The sequence below is a fragment of the Tachypleus tridentatus genome, chromosome 9 (assembly GCF_004210375.1).
Source record: "Tachypleus tridentatus isolate NWPU-2018 chromosome 9, ASM421037v1, whole genome shotgun sequence".
In the NCBI taxonomy this organism is placed as follows: Eukaryota; Metazoa; Arthropoda; class Merostomata; order Xiphosura; family Limulidae; genus Tachypleus; species Tachypleus tridentatus.
In genome coordinates, this window is record NC_134833.1 from 134,326,761 (window position 1) to 134,340,292 (window position 13,532).

A 13,532-nucleotide genomic window follows, 5' to 3' on the forward strand; every position below is an offset into this window, starting at 1 on the left:
GTTTAATGTTGTTTGGAAATAAGTGTCACGTCTATATTAACTAGTAACTTAAGAAAGTTTCACGAAGGAGACACTTGGAGAATGCGACACACTCACTGCAAGTAGTGCCTGCTTCTCAGAGTGTCTAAACCATAAACAAAAACGTCACGTCTGAAAGATTTTTTTTTAACATCAGATGTAAATTGCATGTTTTCTTGTAAAGTTGTCACAAATATTTACTTTTGAGCTTCGGGGTTACGTTGGTTCATCTGAGCGCGTGTCTGTATATATAATTTCATGTTCTTTCTTAGATGTGGACAAAAGCGGTTTGGCGTAGTGATTCAGAACAGTTCATTTACTCCGCACGTAGCCACACGCATATCAACAAGTCAAATAGCATGCACAGGTTGTAGAAAACATAGAAAATGTTTTTTTGAAGACCAATAAAACTAAAATTATTACATCCACTTTGAAACTTTTCAAGGCTTCCTGGACCCCGTATTGCCAGGTGGATGGGGCGCTCGACCAGTAATTCGAGGGTCGCGGGTTCGAATGCCCGTGACACCAAACATCATCGCCCTTTCAAACTTAGGGGTGTTATCAAGTTACAGTCAATCCCACTATTCGTTGGTAAGAGAGTAGCCTTAAAGTTACTAGTGGGTGGTGATGACTAGCTGCCTTCTCCTAGTCTTACACTCCTAAACTAGGGACAGCTAGCACAGATAGTCCTCGTTGTGTGCCTTTGCGCGAAATTTAAAAACAAACGAACAAAACTACCTTTTAAAAGAGGGATCAAATAAGTAATGAGGATGAATTAGCTACCAGAGAAAATACTGAAGTCTCATGGAATCAAATGTAAGTTGGCTGAGTGTTAACTAGGATCATTGTATAAATACATTATACACACGAGTATCCTCATAAATTTTTTCTCTGTAAAGGGTTGCGTCTCGAGAAGCCTACTAAGCTGCAGGATGGTACCAAGCACGTGCATTATCTCCATTCCTTCACTTTAGGTCAGAACGATGAGATGGATTTTTTTATAAACTAACGATCAGCTATACTGAAATGATAAACGACAATATTTGCACTCTGCGGTGAAGAAAAGAAGCAGCTGTCACAGTTTATGATTGTAACAGATATTTTACTTCGTGATATACTAAAATAAGTACAATATCTAACTGAATTGTGTTTGAGTACATATCACGCACACTCTCTTTCGTTGTGTATTTCAGTAAATACAACTATGTGTCGTAATACACTTGATAGATATATGATTTTAAGCCACGGTGTATATTGAGTAAATATATTCTGTGTCGTGATATTCTTGAATATGTGTTATACGTAACCCTTGTTATGTTAACATTTAAATGGATATAACATATTGTTTGTGTTATATCTGAGTAAATATAACAAACTCCCGTCATCGAAAACATTCATACATTTCTACACATAGATTTACTATAATAAATCTATATCTGTATTGACTAGTTATTTCACATTATCTGTTTATGTTTGTAGTTCCGATGTTTAATGCCTTCCTCACGATCACTCTGTGTGTTTAACACAGCAGTTCAAACATTTAAAAGTTTCCTCTACAACAGCGCTATACCTCTAAAAGGTATTGTATGTTCACGTATTTCACCACAATAACTGTTCCCTTCTTTCTAACTTCCAACTCTACCTAACATGGAATTTAAGACTAAACACCCCTGACAACTTCTTTCACAAACGTCTTGTCTATTCTATCCAACTAACTCAACCCCTAAACCTAACCGTCTTTCCCCAGAGTCAAGATCGCACACAACGTCATAAAAACATGTCTATACTTAAAGTTTCGGTTACATCGTTTAGCTCACGACTCCCTCGTAAAGTGCTGGGTTTTGAAAAGAAAAGCATGATTTGATTTCGTGAAAAATGAAAGTAAAAATAATATTAAAGGAAGCTCTACTTATCTTATGTGTAGTGACGCTAGAGAAAGTAACTTAGAAAATGTGCTGGCGGATTGAACATTCACTTCGTATGAGTACCTTTTCACACGTTGCCCTGTGGACATACAAACATCACTTAAAAATGTATGAAAACACGATTCGTATTAGGTGTGGCTATTTCATGGTTCATAACATCAGGTAAGTTACGGAAACTGACTTAACTTAAAATATGATCATGATATTCACAACAGGTAACACTATAACGTAACTATTAGTAAAATAATTCGTTATGTTAGAGAAGACGGTTACGTCGTAACTTTCGAGAACTTCTGTGAATGTAACTTGTGGTGTTTTAGTGATCCTCGGGGTTTCAGTACTGTTTCTTCAATTTAGCGGTAAAGCAACTAGGGCTGCAACCAAGAACTTAGTTTACTCAAGTTTGTGTGTTTTTTATGGTTGCTGTTTTTTTAGATTCGGGTAATTTCTTGTGTTGTTTTTAAGGTTTTCATTCCTTTCATTTAATTAATAAATGTTTGGTGTATAAACACTTAGGCTGAAGAAACCATCACTGAGACAGTAGACTAGCATATAGCTGCATTATCTATTAACAATATTTTAACACACACACACACACACACACACAAATTCATATTTATTATCACGTTTTCACAGTATTCCACAAGATGGCAGCACAACTAGATATCTAGTAAATTGAACGACTGGGTGAATGGTATTAAATTTTAGTTGCTTTTAAAGGTAACGTGCATTTGAAAGAATGGCTATGGAATGTTACGATTCTCTAGAAACAGTTATTATCGCTAAACTTCTGAGACAAGTATTCAGTTTGAGACTGAACTTAATATCGTGATTTAAGATTGGTTTTTCTCACGTATTTTTGTTTTTCCTTTTCGTTTTTGTCGTGCTTCTGACGATGTGTTCAACGTAAAAAAAAAATGGAATTTTGGTTCAATAAGTGAAGTAAGGTCTCTATACGAAAGATAACTTCCTGTTTGGCCAAATAATGGAGAAAATAGGCCAAGAAAAAGGCATGAAAGTGAAAATAAGGTTCAATGAACTATCTTTTATATATATATATATATATATATATATATAATAACGGCATTATAGATATCGAAGTATCCAGTACATATACTTACGTAGTGTTCGCCAGCTATTTCTAGTTGTTTAAAAGAATGTTTTCTTTTTCACCCTCTATATGATGGTTTGTTTGCCGATAAGATGGAAGTTAAGAGTGTCAATGGCGAATCGTGGTGAGCTTTTCAGCCTTTTTACACATACCTCGAGTCTACTAGGTGGCTTAATTAAAGCGAAGAATTATTATAGCTTATGTTGAATAGTAATATAGAACCAAGAAGGTATATGCCCCTCCATCTTTTGACTTGATAGTTAAGTGCCATTTTAAATGGGGAACACAGCCTATTGTATAATTACTAGAGAAAATCATCGTTTCCGTTTGTAACATATCCAATAGTGTGCCCCCAATACTCAGTAACTTCCCCTTCTGCCCCCTTTGTTAAACTGTTTGCATATAATTAAAATCAAATAAATAAATAAATAAAACTGTTTTAAATCGCACAGCAATCTCATCAGGAATACTAAAAAAGGTGCACATTTTCATCTACGTATTTAATGATCATACCTGAGTAAAGTGGTATAGGTTTTCGAATTTTACGCAAAGCTACACGAGGGCTATCTGTATTAGCCCTCCCTAATTTAGCAGTGTAAGACTAGAGGAAAGGCAGCTAGTCATCACCACTCACTGCCAACTCTTGGGCTATTCTTTTATCAACGAATAGTGAGATTGACCGTGACATTGTAACGACCCTACGGCTTAAAGAGCAAGCATGTTTGATGCGACGGGGATTCGAACTCGCCCCCCTCAGATTATGAGTCGAATGCCTTAACCCACCTGGCCATGCCGGGCCTAGTGGTACAGCTATAATGACGAGTTTTGTATACAGATGTGAAAATCTTTAACGTCGACAGTGAGTAAAACAAACATTTACCCGCTTTGCAACGATAAGAACATTTTACAACTGGATGGTTCAAGTAATTTACCAAACGTTGTTCTTTCTTAACATATGAAATAAACCCGTGTAGGGAAGGAGAATGATTTTCTAATCATTACTTTTTAAAAATTTCCAATTATTAATACTATTTTTCAGTGTTACACTTGTCCCTTCTCACATAATTCTCTGGTGGAAAGGAACTGTGTTTAGTTTAAATTTCGCACAAAGCTACACAAGGGCTATCGCATGTAGTGTACGTTCAATTGCACTATTCGTTGTTAAAAGAAAGAGCATGTTTAAGTTCGGCTTTCAGTTCTGTAACACACATATATTACAAGTCGAACGCCTCAACCATCAAGTCATATTGGTTTATTTGTTTTGTTTTTTGGAATTTCGCGCAAAGCTACACGAAGGCTATCTGCGCTAGCCGTCCCTAATTTAGCAGTGTAAGACTAGAGAGAAGGCAGCTAGTCATCACCACCCACAGCCAACTTTGAGGCTACTCTTTTACCAACGAATAGTGAGATTGGTCGTGACATTATAACGTCCCTACGGCTTAAGGGGCAAGCATGTTTGATGCGACAGAGATACGAACCCACCTGGCCATGCCGGGCAAAGTCATATTGAACAGTAAACTGTGCAATCGCTAAACATTGTTTTAGTTTGGAAATCAGTTATTATTTATTTGCAGACTACAGAAAATTGGAATAAAAATGCTGAAAAAATGTTATTCTAAAAATTTATAAGAACTGTATGATGATTTGTACAGTTATATCTCGTTACGGTTTCATTTTGTTGTGATGAACTAAGTTTTATTTTTAAACTTAAAAAGGCTTCCTTTATAGATGGATAAGCTTTTACATTTTCCACCGGTATTGTAAATGTTTTTTCTTATCTTTGTTTTTTTTAAACACAAAGCTACACAATGAGGTATTTGCACACTATCCACCACGAGTATCAAACGTTTTTAGCGCTGCTGAGCCACTAGAGACATATTTTTCTTTGTTTTTGTTTAAAATATTGCACTTTGAAATTACATATTTTGGAAAAATGTATCATTTTTTGTTAAGCGAAAAGCTGCAAAATAAGCTATTTGTACTGTATCCACCTCAGAGACTGGACTCCAAATTTTAGTCTTATAAGTCAGGTGGCATTATTAAAAAAACAACTCTCAAAATATTATAAATATTTACAAAAACTAAATTGGCCTTCACTTGGCAATCTAAGCGCAGTGTGATGTCACATCCTCAGACTCATAACTAATTAATATATTCACTGGTAGAAACAAAATGATTTCATTGATAAGTTTGTTGTGCTGTCACACCTTGTTCTTTACACAGAAATGAGTTTTATATTTCGAGTTTCTCCCCCTACGACAGTAGACTGTTCCAGCATGCTGCTGCATGTATGGTACTAGACGTCTACCCGTGGTTGTGAGCAGTTGGTGAGTAAGTCTAGACGTCAGTGTGTTGTTAGAGTTCACATTGATTTTGATACTTTGATTCAATAAAGAAACTAGAAAAGACACAGGTGAACGTTAAGCCTAAAAACTTGATCTATTAAAAAATTGTAATACAAGGGTATTCAGTTCTATATTTAAGTTTGAATTATCAAAACTTTGTGCACGCCAATGCAGCTTCTGGAGTTCTTCAGTGTGTAGCCTTTAAGTATAATCGCTGTGTTCTTTATAATTCAAATTACAACTAGTTTGTTTATTCGCGTGGCACGTGGGCTGGTCAGAATGAATCATTGCGAGAGTTGAAAGAACAGCTACCCTCCTCACGTGTAATAATAGTTCAAAGTGTGCGACGTGTTTTAGATGGTATTAGCGAAACAGCTAGCACATAGTAACACCGACTGGAGTGTGGACGTTAAATACAGAAAGGAATTTATTTATATTTCAGAGCTTGGTGGTAAGTTGTTTTCATTACGAATATAAAATAAGGCCTTTAATAGGCATATATCCATGTACGGTTACAGTGGAATTTTAAAATTGTTTTTTTTCTAATTTCACTTGAAAGACTCGACGATTTTTTTGTAATTTTAACACATTGTACTTCACGTTCTTTATTTTTAACTTAAGATAGTAATATATAAACATATATATCTATATATGCGTTAAATAACGTAATATATATTCAATTATATTAATATTAATCACAGATTCAGTCGTCCTTTTAATTATTATTGTATAAGAATCATTCCATTAAGAAAAATACCTAACACTGGCGGGTCAAGGGAAACGGAGTTTCAAAATAATTTGTATTTGGGTGGAAGACCCCTCCACCATTAATAATCCTGGATCCGCCCTTACCTCATTCACCTCTTAGTTTGCTTTGCCTGGCCCGGTATGGCCAGGTGGTTAGGGTGCTTGATTCGTATTCTGAGGATCGCGGGTTCGAATCCCCATCACACCAAACATATGCGGCCTTTCAACGGTAGGAGCATTATAAGGTCGGTCAATTCCACTATTAGTTGGTAAAAAAGTAACCCAAGAATTAGCAGTGGGTGGTGATGACTAGCTACATTCCCTCTTGTTTTACACTGCTAAATTGCGGACTACTCGTTTAGATAGCCCTTGTGTAGCTTTGAGCAAATTTCAAAAACAAACGAACCTTTTATGATGACGTGAAACCCCTCTTGAAAACAAAAAGAGTGTTTGCTTGAAGATGACCTTAGAAGGTCGAAACATTGTTCTGTACTTTATTTAAAGTTTTAATACCCATACCAGCCGTATTTAGAAAACAAATCTTTGTAAGTGCAACATGATTGTCGAATATCGCAGTTCCTCGGAATTTTAACATCATACACTCGTTACACCAATAATAATGTACACCTGCTGTTAAAACTGTATACTGTATTGTTGAAAGATAAAATCACCATGACTTTACATCCCTAAACCTAATCGTATTTTAAGTTTTTGTTTATTTTTTTTAGAGTTGAGTACGCTTTAGAAAGGCATAATACTAGTGACAAAATTTAAATATTGTAGTTTTTGCTAATAAGTTGTCCACCTAGGACGCTGTCCTTGATATTATTGTTTTATAGTGTAGCGTTGCTCTTACTTTATTTGGATCATGAGAATGACGTAATTTTTCATGTAAAGCTTTAAGGTAATGCTTTTTTTATACTAATTGCAGCACTAGTTTGAAATAACGATTTAATTTTGTAAACAGTATATGTAATGACTTTCAACTTGTTTCGTTACTTTGAAGCGAGTCGTTACTCCTATTATGTCACATTCCAGAAATCTGGTCTTTAATTATATTAATTTATCGGCCTACTTATTTACTACACTGTTTAACTCAAGGGTTCATAAATCGGCATATTGCTGAAAAATGGAGTGTTACATCTGGATACATTTTTATATGGAAAGAACAGGTTACAGAAGCAATGGTAAACCTAACAGACATACGTACGTGTATGTGATTTTGGTAAACACTGGTACCGATTCGGTAGGCTACCACCATTGTTTCGGGCCTGTTTCAGCTCAGTCGTGACCGGAACAAGTTATTTTTAAGGTCATTTGTTGTGATCGTCCCAAAGCAATAATCACGTGGCCTTCAAACTTTGTTGTTTGGTAACACTGAGTCATACGTCGAAGTCTATGAACCAGAGTTTTTAAGGTTCATAAACAGACTATTTGCTGGATTTTAAGTTTAACGGCGATGGCTTTCAGTATGTGCAGGTCACTTTCATTGCCACTTGTAAAGTAATTTTTAAATTACTGAATGCTGTTACACACCAACTTGTGTTTGTCAGTACTACAGTTCCTAAACCTCGATGCCTTCCTGGCGGTGGAACCAGTGAACTCTAGTTTGAAACTTGGGCTGCAGGAAGTAAACTTTGTCCTTAAGGGAAACATAGCACTTAGTCTGTTTTGTGTTTCAAAGATACAATTAAGTTGCACCTATTGATAATTTATCAAAAAGTATTTTCTGTTTGTGTTATATGACTGTATATACATAAACTGTAAGAACAGTGTTACTTTCTTATTTGACTGACCAAAGGTCACACTAGGATAGCTGTTCGTTATTTCTAATGTGTTAATAACCTTACAGAAATCGTTCTTGCAGATACGTTTTTTTAATAATATTCAACTCTGTGTGAAAATGCTCATTATTACACACAAGCATAGTTAACTAAGACCTGTTACTTATTCCTGTAAAACAATATAGTGAAACACCTTTACTGGTGACACTGATATGAAATCGTAAAGTTTTTTATTTTTCTAATATTCAACAGTATATTACATGTTATTGTGTTGTATTTAAGTAGTACTTAATAGTGTGTGTTGTTGTTATAGCAATGCCACATTGGGCTATCTGCTGAGTCCACCGATGGAAATCGAACCCCAGAGTACAAAATATATAGTAAGGATCGTGATGAAATAAAATGGCGGCCACAAAAATTGTCCATTTAAAGCCACCTTTTAGAATGTCTGAATATTAACAATGACTATATCACAGTATTGACTAAACAAATCTAAAGCTTATTATACTTATAAGACCATCTATATCGCTATATACGTGTTTATGGAGAGAATGAAAATCTTACTATTTCAACGAACTTTTGTCTAAATAAGTAACTTTTCTAGAAAAGCTTAGAGAAAAAATTAACGAATCTTATCACTCTAATATCTTTTTTACATTACTCTTCCGTCCAGGCTTCTAATGATTTATTTTTATACCAAAAAAAGATACTAGTATATTTATCGGACGATGCACTACTTTGGGCGTATAATTAAATTTGAGGGGGGGTTATTAGAGGCTTTCCCACACTAAATTTTCCTGGTTCACAAAAATATGGTTAAAAAAGGAAACAAAGAAGTATAATAAAATAATTATTTTTTAAAAGGTAAATACGTATAAATATATATGTAACATGGTAAGTTGTAACACTACAAAAGATATTGAAACAAGAAAATCAAAACTTTGAATTACTATAGCTAGCCATGTTACGTATGAGCGCAGATAGCCTAGCTGCTTTGTGCCATAAAACACCAAATCAACATCAAGTTACGTATGTATATAATACGTATATTGATCCGTACTTGTCTTTATAAAATTTCAAAATACTTTCTGTTGTACTTGTTTATTTAAATATGTCAGAATTTTTCATCTTGTTTACATGTTTGTGAAATTTTAAGAATGCCATCAGCATAACTTCTTTGATAAATGGGTTTTCTTTCAGTCGGACACACTTCTCTAGCCATTGTTTCTCGAAAAACACATTTACTACAGTAGGTGTCGAGCTAGACTCCCATGCAACTTACTTAATTCATCTGTTCATGTATTTTACCATAGAATATAAAATGTGACTGCTTAGTAGCTTAGTTTAGTAAAGTATTGAACACAGCCTTTATTATTGAAAGCTATAAGTTAACATACATTTCGATTTTCATCAAGGGGTTCGTCAATGAATCGCGATTAATCATCGTGACTAATAGTTGCCCCCCGCTAGTACAGCGGTATGTCTCCGGATTTACAACGCTAAAATCAGGGGTTCGATTCCCCTCGGTGGGCTGAGCAGATAGCCCGATGTGGCTTTGCTATAAATAAAAACACACAAAAAACACAGACTAATAGTTTTTTTTGCTTCTTTTATTATTTTTTTAAGATCGTTAGCAAAATGAAAACTCTTACCCTGTAACCTGTCTGAGTATGTAATAACATCAGTAAAACGCTTTTATGGTTATAACGTACTGTGTTAACACTGTTCATATTCATAGAAGGGTGAAAGGACCTCGTTACTAACTGGAACGAAATCGAGAAATATTTTTATCAATTTGTTTTAGCCATAAAAAGCACATCAAAGTGCTAATTGTTCAAAAATGCATTTTTCTTAGTCTGTGTTTATTCAATAAGTGCTATGCAGTCCATTGTTGTACAGATTAAATGAACCCCACCCTTTTTTTGCACCATTCGTTCTATAATTTTCTTTTTGCTAAATAATTGATTTGAATAATGATAGAATAAAGTGAGAGGTGGGTTTGAAATAGGGTAATAAAAGTAACAAAGACCCGGTTTCAAGCTGTGGTACTCATAAATGCTGGTAATTATAGTTTCATTAGTATTAAATGTTCCTTTCTCTACCCACCTAGTTAAAACTGTAAATAATTATAACGTACTGTACATATACTTTTATCGTAAGTAAAGCGGTTCTTTATAGTAGGGTTCATGATGACACAAAATGGCGTCCATAAAGATCACCCATTTAAAACCACTTTTAAAATGTCTGAATATTAACAATGACTATTTCACAGTGTTGGATGAACAAAATTAAAGCGTATTGTACTTATAAAGCCACCTAAATCGCTATATTCGTGTTTATGAAGTGAATCAAATTTTAACTGCTTCTACGAATTTTGTCTCAGTGAGCCTACAAAATAAAAATGAGAAACCTTATCGTCACTCTGATTAGTTCATAGAATTCTTCCGTCTGACATCCCAATGATTTCTTTTTGTACCGAAAAAGATGCTAGTTTATGTATATATATGCTTGTGAATGACGATGCTCTGCTGTGGGTATTGATTAGATTTGAGGATAGGTTGGTAGAAGTCTAGATGAGTAATGAAATCGAATCGGGTATACGCGCGTCCTATGCTTGGTATTGCTGGTGAATAAAAATATAGCTAATAAAAAGGAAACAAACGAGTATAATAAAAAAAATTAAATTTTATAAAGACGGGTATGGATCTATATGTACGTCATCTAGCTTTCAAAAGAAATCTAACTATGCCAACATAGCATGTTGGAGGAAGAGTTTGACGAAACCTGACCCTCCTGGGTATATATAATTACCCAAAAAACGAGAGAAAGATATAGCATGTTTGCCCAAAATAAACGTAAAAAGATAAAGATGTTAATATTATTTGTTTTTATTTACATCCGTACGAAATTTATATTTTCGTAAATATATTGACTACATATTCAGTATTCGAGTTCATAAATCTGGTTAATTTTTGTAATGGTCCTTAGTTTGAGCTTTAATTGATGTACTTTGTTTCTATATGTAGAATATTAGAACATCTTGATTATTTCTTTACATTTTATGCGTATTTGTAAAAGAGAAAAACGCTTTATTTTCCGGATATAAGGCCAATATAAGTCTTAAACGAGTAAATGAAAATTATAGACCGTGATGCTGAATACTACATAAAATTAGAATAACATAACGCAGAAACCTAATTTAGCCTTTCAGTTTTCTGAAGTTTGTTTGTTTTTTTTCATACAGCCGGCATCTGCACAAATTGAATAAAGTAATTTCGTGTAAACGGTAGCGTTAACGTCACTTTAATGAATTGTATTTTTACTAATATTAGGCTTAGAGAATCTTTTATAATAAAAATTAATTAGAAAAATCGAAACTTGGGACACAAAAAAAATTTAAACATCTAAACTACTAAAACCAATACTCAAACGAACAACAAAAAATGAAATGAAATATAAGCAACCAAAATATATTTAATTCATAAGATATTAGAAGATCAGTTTTCCAGGGGGCTCATTTCACAGTGATTGTTTAATTAAAGTGTAAGATGATACAAAAATACTAAGTTACCAACTAATTATTTCATTATAGAAGTAATTCTGTATGGAGGCACTTCAAAACTTGAACATTAACAATTACCGTGGTATAACTAATCTTAGTTCAGTTATTGCACGTGCCTTTTCAGAAAATCTCCTATTTTATCAGCACCGTACAGTTTTGAGGTGGATGCTATGAATATAGAATTACCGTTTGATACGCTGACGCTAGTTTTCACCTAGGCCACAATACTCATGTGTATAATTGTTTTTTTACTTTGTGCGCTTGTTGCTGTATTATTAATTGTTGTTTGTTTATTTTTTTCATTCATCGATGTTTCGTTACCAGTTTGTAACAGTTAGAACTATGTTGAAATGTATGACTGGTGTTATATCTTATCGTATAGCTTTTCACTACAACATAGAAAAATTCCAACACCTTTTTTTTTTTTTTTTGGCATGGATTTAAGTATTAAGTTGGTTCGCTGAAGCTAAGCCTTTTTTGTGAGAGCGTTTGAAATCGTTTACCTATATTTTGAATGAGCTAGGACAGGTCAAAGCCGATAGGATATATATATATAAGTAAACCTTCGACACTGAGATTTTAGAAACAGTTTAAACGTGTTAAAGTAGCCCGGTTTAAAGTTTTATTTTCAAAATGATGGCTCTTCATAGCTACTGTAATATGCTTTTATGTAGTAGGCCCATCCTTTTTATATGTTCATAATTCAAAATGATGGCTCTTCATAGCTACTGCACCAGTTTTTTTATGTAGCATATTCATTTTTTTTCGTATATGTTCATATTTGTTGCTTGTTTATGAACTATTCCATCTTTTCCAGAAAGACCATTATTGCCTTGTATCTTTATATAATTAGCTGATTGAATCTGTTTTTATTAAACTACGATGAAATTTTACCTACAAGAATCTTAAAGCGTTTATTAAAAGTAATTACATAAGTACATACATGATGTCGATAGCATGGTAATATAATGCTTAAGAAGCAACATACGGAGCTTTAAAGTATGTTCTCCATTCGTAGTACTTCTCCACGCACGCGCTGCTCTAATTAACAGCGGTGTGTTAGGTACTGAATCGATTAGTGGACTGCTATTTTTTAATAGGGAACTTAATGCACGATAGGTCATGTCTTATTTTAAAACGTCTTAACTTCTAAAAGTGTCCATGTAGTAAGCGATATTGACTCTTATAAGTGAAGGAGAAGCAAAATGCGTTGAATGTACATGGCTTTGCCCCTAAACACGTGCTGTCGTAACTTGTTTAAAAGATGTCACATGTGTCACTAAAAGTTTTGTAGAATACGTGAGCGCTCACTTCAGTTGAAACTTTAAAAAAACGAATTTATAAAATATGAAATGGAAAGTTGAAAAAGTGAAGAAGTCAGATAAAACTTGCTGGTTTGAAAACGGTGTAACATGCAATGTAGTTAAGTATAATAATGAAAGATTTATAAGAATCATTCAAGAAAAAAATTAAATAGGGTAGTACACGAATGACTCGTCTAGCCACAATTAATTTATTTTATATCTATGCATATGCGTATGTAAAAATAGACACGAAATATCATGCAAACTACTGCGGCTTCACCTATTATATAGGTGACTGCTGGTTACCATAGACTCAATGTTAAAAGTTGAGTGTGTAAGGCGAAGGTTCATAAAGATACTGTTGTAATGTTTTCTTTCGTTGGGTGGATTCTGTTAAGTTACTTGGCGAAAATAATGAGTAATAATAGTAAACGAGTTTATTTACTACAGGCTACTTACTATCACTTGTACGTAGTTGGAGGCCTAAATTCACCAATAACGTTTTCACTTTCAACAAAAATTTACTTGCTTATGGGGCTAATAACGCGCAAGTAAGCTGTGTACAGTTTCTTGACTAGACGATCGCCCCCTGGTAGTACAGCGGTATGTCTACGGATTTACAACGCTAAAATCAGGGGTTCGATTCCCCTCGGTGGGCTCAGCAGATAGCCCGATGTGGCTTTGCAATAAAAAAAAAAAAAACACTAGACGATCGAGTAACTTAGTACCCCCAATT

At 34.2% G+C, this 13,532-nt stretch overlaps 1 protein-coding gene across 2 annotated transcripts in view; it reads left to right on the forward strand.

Annotated features, from left to right (window-relative positions):
- The first annotated feature begins 5,338 nt into the window (after positions 1 to 5,338).
- LOC143226427 (uncharacterized) overlaps positions 5,339 to 13,532 on the forward strand; it is a 72,358-nt gene continuing 64,164 nt past the window's right edge. Inside the window, exon 1 of one of the 2 annotated variants that reach the window (XR_013014614.1) lies at positions 5,339 to 5,850. The gene's annotated coding sequence lies outside the window, so the exon portion shown is untranslated. The remainder of the gene's footprint in view (positions 5,851 to 13,532) is intronic. The other variant, XM_076457367.1, reaches the window with a different exon arrangement.